The sequence below is a fragment of the Siniperca chuatsi genome, linkage group LG11, assembly GCF_020085105.1.
Source record: "Siniperca chuatsi isolate FFG_IHB_CAS linkage group LG11, ASM2008510v1, whole genome shotgun sequence".
NCBI classification, from domain to species: Eukaryota; Metazoa; Chordata; class Actinopteri; order Centrarchiformes; family Sinipercidae; genus Siniperca; species Siniperca chuatsi.
In genome coordinates this window covers 28,675,664-28,690,139 of record NC_058052.1, presented here as the reverse complement: position 1 = coordinate 28,690,139, position 14,476 = coordinate 28,675,664, and the positions used below count along the sequence as shown (strand labels likewise).

Genomic DNA, 14,476 nt, shown 5'->3' with positions numbered 1-14,476 from the left:
TCCTGTTCGGGTGTCTGATGTTGGAGCATTTCAACACTGTGATGGACATGAACTTCTCGTGATTTAATCATCAGTACAAACTATTGAACACTGAGCTGAAAAGGTTCTGCTTTATTAATAGAAAGTCAAAGGTGCAAGACTGTGTTAATAACAGCTTTGGTCAACTACAAGTCCCAGGCTGCATTGCTGTAAGAAACATCCAATCAGAGAGTTTCAGACTCTGTTGCGGTGCAGCTGGTGAAGTCAGAACGATGGATTGATTGTGATGAAATGTGCTTCATCGTTCATGTTCCCCTCAGGATGAACTGTAATAACTCTGCTGATCCTCTGACTTTCCATCTAGCGCCACCATCAGGTCGACATGTTAACGTGTCCGACACTTTGGTTTCTGACCAAACACCTGCAGAGCTGATGGCGTTCCCATCAGCCTCAGCTGGACTCTGTGTTTACTGCAAAAGTTATCATGCTAACAAGCTAAAAGATGATGAAACATTATACCTGCTAAAGATCAGCATGTTAGCATTGTCATTGTGAGTATGTTAGCATGCCGATGTTAGCATTTTGCTCAAAGCACAACTGTGTCTAATGCTGCATTCATGCAATGTCAGCAGAATGGGGAACAAAAACAGCCTTTATTCTGATTTGGGAGTGTTCATGTATTATTGCATGATGGTTAGCTTTAGTGCTAACCTTGTAGCCACACAAAATAAACAGCCTAAATGAGCTACTTTTGTTGTATTTGCAGCAGTTGTTTACCAAGAGAGACCAGATACAAACAGTGTATATCTCCTGTAAAATGAGCTGAATCGATTGTATTAGTTTTAACATTGGATATTATTTTGTTGTAAATGCCAGCGGTGGTGCATTTGCAGCCATTCTGCCAACAATTTGTTGTCGTGTGTGTATCTCTGTTATAATACACAGAGGTTCTGGACGCAAAAGCACGACTCGAAAACAAGTCAAAGTGGTTAGCCTTTGGTTTATTGTACGAACAAGACGAAAGAGTAACCAGGTGTGTGGAGGGAAGCTCCCTGAAGCGAGGATGATTCCCAGGCTGAGGCAGACAGTCCGTGAGCAGGTAGACTGGGCGAGGACGGCTGGCTGGAGCAGAGGTGAACCCGTGGTGTAGAGCCGGTGGGTAGATCGCATTTTTCATCCAATAAAGCATGTAAGTGTGTGTGTGTGTGTGTGTGTGTGTTCATCTGCACTGTAAAGCCTGATTTTTGAGAGGTAATGACATGTGTTTATATGTGTGCTTTGATTTGATGTGTGTCATAATAGCAATTTACTTTACAAAGTTATGACAGTTATGTGTTTGTACATGTGTGTTCTCACAATCACAGGTGTGTGTGTGTGTGTGTTTGCTCAGGTATTTAAATGTTTTCTATTGATTGTCTCTGTGCTGTTGTCAAGAAGCTCTGATTAGCACTTAGCGCTCTCCTTCTCAGCTGAACAGAAGCTGCAGCGACTTTAAGAACAGGATACAATAATAATAATAATGATAATAATAATGATAATTATAGATAGAGCACTTATCAAAACAAAGTACAAAGTGCTTCATAACAAGAGAAATAAAATACCACAATGAATGATGAAATATAAAGAAATAAAATACACAAAAGCAATAAAACAAGCAATAAAGCAAACAGCCAGTTCAGGTAAAATCAGGATCTGCTTTCAGATAAAAATGTGTTTTGAGACGAGACTTAAACAAAGACTCTGACTCAGACAGCCTGATGTCTTCGGGCAGGTTGTTCCAGATCCTCGGGGCCCTGATGGCAAAAGCTCCGTCCCCCTTAGTTTCCATCCTGGACTCAGGAACAGACAGGAGACCCCTGCCCGAAGATCTCAGACTACGTGAAGGTTCATAAGGGATTACAAGGTCTAAAATATAATCTGGAGCCATGAAGAGCCTTAAAAGTAATCAACAAGATCTTAAAATCAATCCTGAAACCAACAGGGAGCCGATGTAAAGAGGCTGAACCAGCTGTGATGTGGTCGCACCTCTTGGTCCTGGTTTACAGCCGATCAGCTGAGTCCTGTACAGTCTGCAGTCGTTTCAAGGTTTGAACAGGCTGTTACAATAAGGAAACAGCCTTCGGAGAAAATACTGACAGAGAGAGAGAGACAAAGAAAGACAGACGTGCAAGAACTGCAAAGGAGAGAAAAGGATGAATAGGAGCAGAGAAGCAAACGGAGGAGGAGGATGCCTACCTGCGTTTTTGAAAATAATAATTACATCGAGTTTGAAAGCTGACCCGGGCCTCCATCCTGACCCTTCGAGTCTATTTTTACGCCAAAGCTTGACCCTAAAGTAATAAATGCCTCTCACACCTGTGGTTACCATGGCAACAGCAGGTGGTTTAATGACATGGAACTTTCTGTTATGCTGGTTTTGCACATTACCATACCACTACCTTGTATAATATATGTACATAAGTTACTGTATATATTGTCTTTATTTTTATTCTATTCTCATTTTAAATATTTGTATATATGTTCTGTGTGTGTGTGTAGCTACAACTTTCATTTCGTTGTGCAGCCCTGCGCTGTAGAATGACAAATAAATGTACCTTGGACCTTGAATGCACCTTGAACTACAGCAAACAGTTGGTGAGCAGCTACTTTGTCATAAATCCAATGTTAGAGCAGCTGACGTAACTGTTTGCAGTGCAGCCAAACAAACTCAAGTTTTAAGAAAGAAGTCAGTCAATAATAATTAAAACCTCCATCTGATTTTGTGCTGCCAGTAGTTTTCCACACAACAGCAGATCACAGTAAAAGCAGTTGGTTATGCTGATGAGGAGTTGGAGGTGTGCAGCTCTTCATCTAACAGCTCTCTGTGGCTGCTGCTGACTGTTTCATTCCTCCCTGACAGATTTACAACAACATCAACTACATGACCCCTGTCTAGTTTTGTAGACGCTAACCTCACTGACAAATACGTTGTGTTTTTCTTGTGGCTGCTTCGCAATATTCCAGTTAAAGTGTTTTAATGTGAAGCAGCAGCAGCAGCAGGAAATGTTGCGTTAGCATTAGCCATAACTCTGATTCGGCTGCAGGAGAGCGATCAGTAAACAGTGAAGCTGATGTCAATCAGATCAAACTACAAACAGTAACGCTTGGGCCACACTGCCTATGTGGTTATATATCCGTAACACTGGACTACATGCTGCATCGTTTCCTGTCAATCCCTCATGTGAGAAGAGAGGATGGCGGACTCCGCCACTTGTATGAAAAGCACTACATAGATTGTGATGTAATGTAGTACATTGAATGGCTATTGCTGAATCAATGCAGACCATGAATAGTATCAGAAATGGGGTGAAAATCTTAAGGATTATAACTTTAAATTCGCTGAAAACTTGGTTTGAAATCTGAAAGGATCGTTAATTTTTTCTAAGAGCACTAAATATGTAGTAACTTAAACACTCTGAGAACATCAAACATTAATTCAAATCGGTAATTACTATCCTTTTGTACTGGTACTGTGGCTCTTTTTAATATGCGTATGTAGTGAGTTGATTTCATGAAACTCTTCAGGATTATAACTTAAACCTGATTATAATTCAACTTTAAAACAAAGTCTTAAATTAAATGCTTCCACCCTCTGTGAACCTGCTGTTTGGTCCCCCTGTTTGTAGGGAGTAAACCCAGGACTTCAGCCTGATTGGCAGCTGATACAGAAACAACAGGCGTGACGCCAGCGCTTCATCACTTCCGGTTGGCTGAGCCGACCACAGCAGGTACGTCTCAGGACTCACGATCGCCTTGTCTGAAGTCTGGACTGAAAATGTAAAAATAAAAATACAGTTTACTTTGGCGGTCAGTGTATTAACAGCGTGCTCCCTGTTAGACCTCTTATGAGGAAAGTGTTGTAAAACTTTAATAACCATATTATACTTATTTGGGATTTGGGAGGGGTGCAGCATAGAGAACCCAACCGATATGATATACTTATTTTCAGGTTTTCAAACAGGACTTGGGAAAAGGGGACTGGAGCTCACTGATTTACCTGCAGCCTTTAATTGTGCAAACAGACTAATGTTTCAACACGACTGAGTCTTCAGAGTCAAAATGGACAAAGACAACAGGCAAACACATATACAGTCAACCTAGAACAGGTGGACAGGTGTCATTGGATAATTGGTTGACTAGGAAATCTATTGGCTAATGGATCCAAGTATGGGAGTTTCCACAGTGCACTATAATCACGTGAGAAACAAAAGAGCACAGATACATCTTAAAGGTACAAAGATAGAAGCACAGAAAGTACAAAGTACTGCATCCATCCAGTGTACTAAGTGAGAGGAAACAAGTTCAGTTCTTCATTTAGGCCTCCGGGTCTCCAGGACCCCAAACACAACTTCTGTTTTGTATAAGTTAGTTGGTCCGAATGAAGATGTATTCATCAGGATTATTTCTGTCCTTTGACCCGGGGACGGAGTCAGTTGAATGAATTAATTAATTACCCTCCGGTCACACACACACACACACACACACACACACACACACACACACACACACACACACACACACACACACAGAGGGTCAGCTCGCCACCCTGCTGCTTCCTGCGGCAGCCGCCAGTCATGCAGAAGTCCTGAGACGGACAGATCTCTCCAAATCTGAGGAATCTATTTAAAACACGATTCACTTCTCAAGTAAAACCAGAAAGGAGAGTGGACAGTAGACCTACACAGTGGTGGAAGAAGGCTTCACGTCCCTTATTTCAAAGAAAGGTTCAGAGTTTTTTTAAAGCGTATCTTAATGTGTCACTCAATAACGCTTTAATTTGACAGGCTTGTAATATTTTAACAGTTTTCTAATAATTTCCTACAATGTTTCCTGAAAAAGACTTTGTTCAGTGTGTTCAATTGGTACATTTTCAATTAATTAGTTAAAATCATTATTTTTCAGTCAGATCAAAGAATACTTACAAGTAAAAGTCCTTCATTCAAAATGTTACTGAAGTGAAAATGCAAAAGTATGAGCATCAAAATGTGCTTAAAGTACCAAAAGAATGGCCCATTTCAGAGTAAAATATATTTTATATTACTGGATTATAAAACTGGTGTATTAATGTGTTCATCACTTTAATGTTGCAGCTGCTAAAAGTGGAGCTAAGTATTAACAGCAAGTATACTTAAATTATCAAAAGCAAAAAATGAGTTATGTATTATTATATATGACATTATTAAACAGTTAATACTGATGGTGTTAGTGGTATTTGTTGCTGGTCGAGGTGGAGATAGTTTTACAGTCAGTGGTTCCAAACCCAGGAGTCGGGCCCCTCCAAAGGGTCACCAGATAAATCTGAGGGGTCGAAAGAAGAATATAATTACTTTATACACTGCTGGGTAGTTTAATCTATAATAATATATCATAATGTCTGAATGGATTATATTTTGTCTGAATAATCTCAATCTGCAAAGTAAATGTAGTGGAGTAAAAAGTTCAATTTTACCTCTGAAATGTGGAGTACAAGTACAAAGCAGCGGGAAATGGAAGTAAAGTAAAAGTACCTCCGACCTGTACTTGAGTAGACGAAATGTAAGGAGGCGTGAAGCAAACTGTGACCTTCAGCAGACAGTTCAGACTGATGCTTCCAGCTGATTGTATATTTAGGTCAAGAGCTGATAAAAGAGTCACAAAAGGAGGGTGAACAAAGATTATCTGCACGCTGGATTATTGCTTCTTTTTATGACTTCACTAAATGCAGTAAGCCCTGCTGACCTAAAAGGACCAGACTTTAGAGGGACAGACTTCACGTGTTTGGCTTCACTGCTGCCGAGGCTCTAACAATAGCTGAACCATCAATATGTTGATGATGAATATGAAAGATTATTTACCTGTTACGATGCTTCAACTCTTCTTCTTCCGTCCTCTCAGGTGCTTTCAGTTCTCGTCAAATCAGCATCTACAGAGAGTTTAGTGAGAATCCGTCACTTGGAGCTTTGTTTGGTTTTCTTGTAGTACTGCAGTACTGAGGTACTGTACTGTAGTACTACAGAGCTCACACCACAGAACCTGCTAATATCTGATTGCACCTGGGGGTTGTTGTTTCAGGTACAAGTGAGAAATCTGATCCAGGAAGTCCAGTTTGAGGAACAGATCCACGAGTCTGAAGGCTTATCAGACACCAGAACTTTGCACATTTGTTCGAATTTTGCACCACTGAAGTGAAATATCAACTATGACGGGTCCACCAAACTCCATCTTGTCTTGAAGAGAGACCTTTTGTCAAAATCTAGCTTTAAGAACTTATTTAGGTTTAGTTTATGTTTGTTGTAAAGTTCTGTGTTTTGTCAAGTATGATTAACACAGAAACCCTCAGGCACGGTGGTATTATTCCATCATTTTGTCTTTAATAAACTGACTGATTGTTTAGTGTTTAAAGCGTCAGAAAGTATCATTATTCAAGTTAACAGACTCCTTTTCTGTTTGACCAACAGTCAAAAACCCAAAGATGTTGAGTTTACTAACAAATATTCACACTGGAGAAGCTGGTGCCAGTGACCTGCTGGCATGTCTTGCTTTAAAAGTGACTTCAACGGTTAATCAATTATCAAGATTGTTGCCAATTAATTTTCTGTCAGTGGCCTAATAGTGGGGGTCGATATGTATTATTTTATTGTTATTTCACATTACAAAGTAATCTACCAGGAACGTGTGCTTGTACGTGTTTGATTGGCCGATGCAGACCTCGCATTACGTTATATTGATTGTTTCATCCCGAGGCCTGCCATCACTTCATTAAATTTGACCCGTTCTTGTTAGTGATGATCTCGGATGAAAGACTCTGAAGTCCTGCTTTTGGGTTCTGTCATTTCTGAGCTGTTACAATAGTGAGTAACAAGTGCAAATGATTATATTTACGGGGAAGATATTTATGACTGTGTATGTTTCTGTGTATGTACTGGACATCGAGAGCAACGAAAAAAGTCAAATTCCTTGAATGTGTACACATGCCGGGGAAATGAAGCTGATTCTGCTTGTGTACATACACACATATACACACACAAAAGATACAACATGTACAACATCAGTGTAATATGCAAGTTATAGTGCAGAAATCTTAAGGTAGCCCAGTAGTGGGAATGAGAGTAGTGCAAAGATTAAAGATAATTATAAATATCTTTTTCCCTGTTTCATGCACTGTTGCCAGGTGACCTGCAGGCATCCAACGACTCTGTTGCAGAGCTGATGGAGAAGCTGAGACTGTGTCTCTGTCGTGTGTCTTCAGTAAAGACTGTTGTTGTCAGTATCATTCAAACGTATCGACGTGGCTTCAGCTGTAATTGCCTTCATATCAGTGCAACAGCTTTCTATTCAAACTGAGAGCGGCGACCTACAGGAGTGTGTGTAGGAGTGTGTAGGAGTGTGTTGTTCTCCTAGCTGTCAGTCATTCGGTGTCCTACATTCCTCTCATCTTCCATCGGTTTAACTGCCGATTAAATTGATTTGGGGTTGCCGTTGACAACCACACACACACATTTGATTGTGATTATTCTTCCATGGGTCGATGTCGTGAGCAGCAGCTGAGACTCGACCAGAATTCATTCTCTTTCACTTCTGTCTTTCTTTTTATTTTAAAGCCTTTTTTGTTGCTGTTTTGGTTTCTGAGTTTCAGGGTCCCGCGGATGTTCTTCCAGATTCGTGACAAGAAGAAACTTACCTCCGCCGTGTGACGCTGTTGCAGAAAAACACACCCTGTTTGTGAAGGATCCACAACGGGTGCAAACCCGTAAACCTGAATATAAATGCTAGAAATAAAAGAGACAAGCAGGAAAAGCACAGGAAATGTGGCATATGGGCAGGAGAGAAAATGTGAGAAAATGTGCAGACGTCTTCGTCTCTCCAGGCTGCAGGAAGACGTCTCTACGTTTCTGAATTACAGGGCAGCGGGTCGCTGTCGACACCTTGTAACTCCTCATTAACAGAGCTTCGCCTGCCGGGAGGTTTAATTACAGAGGAGAAATTTAACGACGTGGTTTGAAGGCCATGATACCCCCCCAGTTACCAAAGAAGAAGAAATCACTGCCGGATGCTCATCGGGGGCCTTTACTGGGACTGTTATGGGTGATTTTTCTCGCTATGCCATTGACAAAATGTCTGAAAAAAAAACAACTTAATCGATAGAAACTGTCAATATGATTCTATAAATACAGCTCACCCTCACACTCATCATCTGATGTGTTTGGATCAGTGATGTGACAGGACTTTATTTGAACCTCGGAGTGAAATGATCCATCTCAACTTCTGTTTTCAACAATACATTAACATAATTGATGACGGTATATGTGGACAATATTCACAATGTACAAACTATTAGATTACACCAACCAGAGGAAACTACAATAATTAGAGATGTTCCCGATGTTTGGTCCGAGTGCGGCCTGAGCCGACAGGCTACCTTTATTAACTTAAATGTTGATGAAGTATCGGACACACTGAACAGCTGTAGATACTGAAGCTGAATTTTTCAGGAGCTACTTGATACAAAAACTACGAGTTTAACTTTAAGAATGAGACTCCTGAAACTGACGTGAGATCAGCTGCAGAGAAGACGTCTCACGCTGTTGAGCTACAGAAACACTTACAGAGTGCAGCTTCTTCCCTCACAGAGGATCTTTGTCCCTCTTTGGTCGAGTTCAGACACACGAGTTTCATTTTGGGTCGCACTTTATTTTACCGTACACCAATAAGACGTAGTTTGTTTCAAATTTGACGAAAACTAGAAATATTATGTTCTTTATTAGACAGCAAACAAAGTTATACCCTGATTAGACAGAATACACCTAAATTAAGCTGTAATTCGAAACCAAATAGGAGCTCCTAATACACTATTAGACGCCATTTTACAAGATCAGTCTAATCACAAATCAAATACAGTGCCGCATCAATCAGACAAATGTAAAGCCACATTGTATCGGGCACACAGACTGTAGTCTGGTCGTGGCCACGTGACGTCACCCATTGGTTTGTGGACTACCGTTTTGAAGCCTCGAGTTTGGCATATTGGCCGTCACCATCTTGTTTTTTTGAAACCAGAAGTGACCATATTTGGACGAGAGGGTGGAGCTAGCTAGCTTGGTTAGCAAGGTGCATCCGTAACTGTGATATTAATTGGGATGCTAATTTTGGCTGGCAAAAAAAAAAAAAAAAAAAAAAAAAAAAAAAAAAAGGCTTGAAACAAAATGTACTTACCGGAAAAAATGAACTCGTTAGAGAGTCTTTTAACGGATCGCCGAACAAGACAAAATGTACGCGGTGCCGTGGATACGCGTCGCCTGCCTCCTGATCGACAGGTCGCCGTGGCAACGTGGCATCGTCTGTTCTGCTCCAAATGGGACCGTAATTTACAAAATGAACGTCACGCTGTATTGAGGAAGACTTTGAACTAGCGATTGAGACCACAAACTCATTAGGAAAAGTTGGGTAACTTTCTCATTGACTTCTTTTGCATCCAGTGGCGTCGCCCCCTGCTGGCCATTCGAAATACTGCAGCTTTAAGGCGCTTCCACCTCGGCTTCGCGCTCCAGCCCCGGAGGTTGCCGCTTGGTTCAGGGGGGTTTAAAACCGTGGATGAGCCACTTTCAACCCATGAAATGTAGATTTTCATAAATTTGGTAAGAAATGTCAACATCAGCACCATCACTGATGTGTTTCATCACAGCACAGCCATTTCATTCAGTTTACAGCTCAAAAAACACGTTTAAGTGTGCACAACCTTTTACAAATTAATAATAATAATACACTTTATCATATTTTATATTGCTGTATGCTATATACTACTATATATTATGTTATATTATATTACTACAACTCACGTTATATACTATATTACACTGTACTGTATTAATATATTATGTTAAGATGTTATACTGTTTTATTGCATTATATAATGCATTATATTTCTATTATATTTGATACAGACAAAAACAAAGCATCATTACTTAATCATATTATGTATTATTCTAGTGTTTGCTGTTATAGTAGATGGTATCATATTACTCTTATATGTTCTGACTTTGCTGCCACTAATCACACCTCTGTCACTCTCGTCTTGTAATTTGGAGTTGAATTGCTCTTGTATTGTTTCTCTTTTTGTTTCTATTCTTGTTTTTCTCTGTTTAACTGTACGTGTTTCTCTCCTTGTGCTGCCGCAGCGCCTGAATTTCCCATCTGAAGATCAATACAGGCTCATCTTATCTTAATTACCGCACGTTCCTCCGCCGAGCTGGGAAATGTCACAGAAATACCGCTGGGTGCTGCAGCAGATTGCAGATGTTTGCATCTGACAACCAGTTTGCTTTATATTTCTATGAGGCCCTGTTCTGCTTTCAGAATCCAACCTATTGACGGCAGTTATTCATTAATCAATGATCTATCAAGTGTTATGTAATCACATAAAGTTACAGTGAGTCATGCACTAGTTAAGCACCACTGAATATGTTATATGATGTACATGTCTTGTAAACTAAGTGTTATTGTTGCGTACAACAGACGGTTGTGATCATTTCCACATGCTTCCCGCTCCTCCTCTGCTCGTCCTGCTGTTTCTTCACGAAGAGCAAACATGTGTGTTCGCGTTCACTTCTGCCTTCGTGTTTTTGTGTCTGAGGTGTGAAACGTGTTTGCAGGAGATGAATCGAGGCTCCTGCAGAGAAACATCTGCCGCTCTCTGCAAATTAGCGCTCAACATGTGTCGTCCTTCAAGAAAACCTCAAACAATCCGTCTGACATCATGGAGGAAGCGTTCAGGGTTTATTTAGTTACACAATGAAGGTTCTCATCGCCAGTTTAGAAACGTAAAAGTACGTAATGGTATCAGCTACCACTTCCATGTACTGTTAGATCGCTGATGCATAGAGGTGTAAGTATACTGCTGTAGCTGTTTTAGTAACACTTTATTTTACAGGCCCCAGAGCTTCCTGTCATTCCCTAGAAAGTAACGGATATATAACTGTAATTCATCTGCAGATTCCCGGGATGAACTTTGAAATTTGGAGCTAATTATAATGAGAATGGACACGATGTTCATTGGTTAATTAATTCCAGTTAATTGCTAGCGTTACCTAGATAGTCTCAAATCAATTAAACACAGATAACTGTCTCAGAACATTGTCTATACTTTCCTATAATGTGTACTAAATTATGGAGATTCCTCTAAAATTACTGGAAAATGCCCGGAACTGTAAAATAAAGCGTTACAGCTTATTTGAACTACTTTGTCTCGTGTGTTTTGTCTGAAAGATATTGGTAAGTAAGTAACTACAGCTGTCAAATAAATGTAGTGGAGTGAAAAGTACAATATTTCCCTCTGAACTGCAGTGGAGCAGAAGTATAAAGTGGTACAAGTACCTTAAAGCGACCTTATGCTCAGTACTGCGACCACAGCTTCGGGGCTGTACAAAGGGCTCTGAGCTCTGTGAGGTAGATTTGGTCCAAATAGATTTTTAGGGCTTTCAGCTCGAGCTCTGCTGTCCATTATAGCGATAAGAGTTAAGATTGTCAGAGTTCTCAGTTTAACCGACACACAGCCGCGATGTAATCGTCTGTTCATCAGGGAGAGGGTTTGTCCTCGGCTCAGAATTTAAGTCAAAGCGGCAGCAGGTCAGCAGATAATCAACGTAATGACTTTTCATCTGAGCACTGACCTAAACATGTCCCACAGAAATGTGTGTGTGTGTGTGTGTGTGTGTGTGTGTGTGGTTCTCTCTCCCTTATAACCACGCCTACCTGTATTCACCTGTCCTCTCACCCTCTGACCTGCTGTGTGCAGAAGACTCTCCGTCAGGACACACCTCCGCGCTGCGGGCGTGGACGACCGGATGTCTGTCGGCACACGTTGCTTTGCTTTTTTCCCAGCGTGAGTTTTCAGGGTTTCCTGCAGGTCTGAGTACGCTTGACAGCGAAGCCCAGAGCCGTAACAGCCAGGTAAACAGAACAGGGGCGTGTTTCCCTCAGTGGATCAGACCATCAGGAGCCGAATTACCCATCAGCCCCAGAGGGTCACCAGTTTGGCAGCGGGCTGTCTCTCATCCCGGCTTCGTTGGACCTGATTGCGGCTCTGGTTCAGGTCCTGGATTTTCACTCGCATTTTCTCAAGACTCGTTCAGGTACAGAGGAAGCCGCTCTCTAACTCGTTCATACGATGCATGATGCTGATGGATTTTGGTGCCGTGGTTTGTGTTCAGATCATGTTGGATTTTAATAAGATACAGAAAGTCTTTAGTTTATTAGTTAAACGTGTAAAACGTGTTGAAGCGTTCGGACAAACAGGCAGCTGAAAGTCATTTAACCTCCTTTAGTGTTTCTCCAACAGTTATAAAAAGGGAGAAGTGGCTTTGTTCCTGTCACTTTCTCACTTTTTGGACTTTGTGAAGTAAACAAATCTTTTCCTTTATTAGACAACAACAGCAGAGATGAGGAGCTGCTCCTCCAGGACGCCCAGAACCCTCTTCTCTTTGAACGTGTTCCTTTTCCTATGGTCCACTTCATATTTCAGAGCTGCAGCGAGACATTTACTCACTTTCTTCAGTCTGAAAACACGCAGGGATTCAATTTACACACAAAGAAAAGCAAGAAATTCTTGCATTGGTGAGAAGTGAAGTGAACAGAGAACATATTGTGATTATCAGTTCATCAGTTACTGGAACTCATTCTGACACTTCCTCACTGAAGGTAGACAAACCTAAAAGAACAGCTGAATATAGAGACGCAGGTTTTTTTGTAGTGGTAAAGTAACTACGAACATTGCAATATCCTCCGTCTCATAATCATCTTAATTAGTGACAGTGCATGCACTATTACTTACTACTCATATTTACATTGTATTATACCGTTCATACTTATCATCAGCCGGTAAATCCACTTTGTACTTTACACTTATTTTAATTCTTTTAATTCTGATTTGCTCAGTGCTTCTGTTCCTGTGTGCGCTGACTGACAGCGAGCTGCTGGAACAAAGAGTTTCCCCTCTGGATCAATAAAGCGTTTCTGATTCTGATTGTGATTCACTCAGGTACTAGACCTGAGTACAGTGTGAGGCGCTTGCACTTTACTTACTGTGAGTGTTTCTATTTTCTGCTACTTCAGACTTCAACCGCACTTCAAAGGCTAAAATCGCACTTTTTGCTCCACTGCACTTATTCTAAAAACTTCAATTACTTTGCAGATTCAGATTAATAATATAAAATATAATATAATTCTGAAGTATCATCACAGGTTAGGATCAAACTTTATTTATATATCAGTATTAATGTGCAAACAACATAACGGATACCAAATAAAAGTTCATGGAGTGATTATAAGAGCTGTTTGTCTGCACAAACTTTCTCTATTAAAGAAATACATAGAAACAAAACTGAATGAAACCTTCAGACGTTTAAATGTGACTCACTTTTCAGCAGCTTCATGAGCTGCTGTTACGTTTGTCACCTTCAGTATTTTCCTCGTTTTGGGGCGAGAAGCTCTCTGAAGCCCCTCTGGGTTTATTTTATCCACCTACACAGTCTGCGTCGTTACACCGCCTCTTCTTCTCGGTATGCACTCGGGCTTTTCTTCCTCCTCAGTTTAACTGTGAACAGACGCTGGGCCTTATTGTCGGGTGTGAGATGTCTGACATGATGCGATGTAATGTTTCTGTTGGTGGCAGTCTGGATGGTGGCTGGATTTGTAAAGAAAGATCTGAGTTGTCTATCCTTGAATCCTTGAACAATCACGAGCAGGTAAATCTTATCCAGTGAACGGCATCGTTGTGTGAAACACCACGAACGTCATCTGTCACTTAAAAGACTCACGACGGACAGAGATATCATCTTTCTTATTCCACACATCCTTCTTCCTTGTCAAAACCTGCCGCCTACATTACCCACAATGCAACTGCGACGCCAGATTAGAGTTAGAGTTAGAGTTGGGGGGGGGTTATGCTAGTAGCAGCTAATGCAGCCTGCAGCAGAGACGAGCAGCAGCTGCAGACGTCTGCTGAGCTCGCTGCTTTCTGACTGCGCAGTTTCAAACCTGCGGTCTGCGGCCCCGGCCGACGCCGACTCGAGTGACATCACTGGAGGACGTTTATCAGAGCTCACACAGCTCCCTCTGAGCCGCCGAAGGCTTTGAGGCTGTTCTCATTCACTTTTCATAGTTACACCTACGAAAAGTAATGGCACCATAAGTCGTATGTAACCCGCGGAGCCACGAGGCAGTTACATCTATCATGAGGCGGCGACCTCTAGTGGCCTCAGTTATTATGACGGGATCAAAGGAGGAAGTCAGGTGAGTATAAAGAGCATCATGGTCCATGTAGGGAGGTGGACTGACGGGTCTAACACAGGACTTCCACCTGGGAGACCGGGGATCATGTCCCATGTGAAACCAGAAGTCTATGTTGAGTTAAGTCACGTGACGTAAACACGTAAGACTTACTTATTTTAACTGTAACCGTGAGTTTTCCTTAAACCTAACCAAG

At 41.2% G+C, this 14,476-nt stretch overlaps 1 protein-coding gene across 1 annotated transcript in view; it reads left to right on the top strand.

Annotated features, from left to right (window-relative positions):
• Positions 1-11,847: 11,847 nt before the first annotated feature.
• The window catches only part of opn4a (opsin 4a (melanopsin)), a 57,773-nt gene continuing 55,144 nt past the window's right edge, over positions 11,848-14,476 (top strand). Inside the window, exon 1 of the mRNA XM_044215068.1 lies at positions 11,848-12,125. The gene's annotated coding sequence lies outside the window, so the exon portion shown is untranslated. The remainder of the gene's footprint in view (positions 12,126-14,476) is intronic.